Raw genomic sequence first — 838 nt, forward strand, 5'->3', positions numbered from 1 at the left:
TTCATTTCTGAATACACTCTTGCTTAAGTAGGTAATGTTTAGTGTATTCATAGTTCCACATTTATTTATAAGTTTTATGTAATATTTTTATAAATTTATTAATTATCAATGATTAAACCATACATGATTATTACCACGATTAAACCATTAGTACTGTATGTAGTCGCTTAAATAATAATAATAAAAAAATATATTAAACTTTTATCAGGAAATTTGTCAACAATTTAACAATATTATCATCTATAACAAAATGTCACCTAGCTAAAATCATACATTAAAACATATAATTGGTTTCTTCTTGGTCTTTTTCCCTATATGCGTTTTTCTGTGATTTACTTACTGGTAGGATCTAGGCACTAATAGTCGTACTTTTAATATTTACTTGAATACTTCAACTGTACATTAACCACTGTTAGTTGTGAAAATCTATATAAATTACAGACACCTATATTGTGTAACCATAAAATGTGGAAAATTAGGAAGGGATTATCTATTATTCTACCGGTCAAAAATAGGTCTAATTTAACATCTATTTTCCACGGTGGTAGCGTGGCCGAGCGGTCTAAGGCGCTGGTTTAAGGCACCAGTCTCCTCGGAGGCGTGGGTTCGAATCCCACCGCTGCCAGGACTTTTTATTTTGTCTCACAAATGACGTTGGCAAATGTTTAAGAATTAATATTGTTGTCTTATATTATTATTACAGTATCTTGTTGAATATTTTATTACTATGTTGTATAATATTATATATAATTTATTAAAATAGATTTTCAATAGTATATTATTATAATTATAATACTATACGTAGTAGGTAGTTCTAGTTGAAATATAAAACGTATAA

General features: G+C 28.0%; 1 non-coding gene across 1 annotated transcript; it reads left to right on the top strand.

Annotated features, from left to right (window-relative positions):
- Positions 1-543: 543 nt before the first annotated feature.
- Positions 544-625, top strand: Trnal-aag (transfer RNA leucine (anticodon AAG)). The gene has a single exon. It is a non-coding gene; the product is annotated as a tRNA-Leu (tRNA).
- Positions 626-838: the final 213 nt, after the last annotated feature.

The sequence above is a fragment of the Rhopalosiphum padi genome, chromosome 1 (genome assembly GCF_020882245.1).
Source record: "Rhopalosiphum padi isolate XX-2018 chromosome 1, ASM2088224v1, whole genome shotgun sequence".
NCBI classification, from domain to species: Eukaryota; Metazoa; Arthropoda; class Insecta; order Hemiptera; family Aphididae; genus Rhopalosiphum; species Rhopalosiphum padi.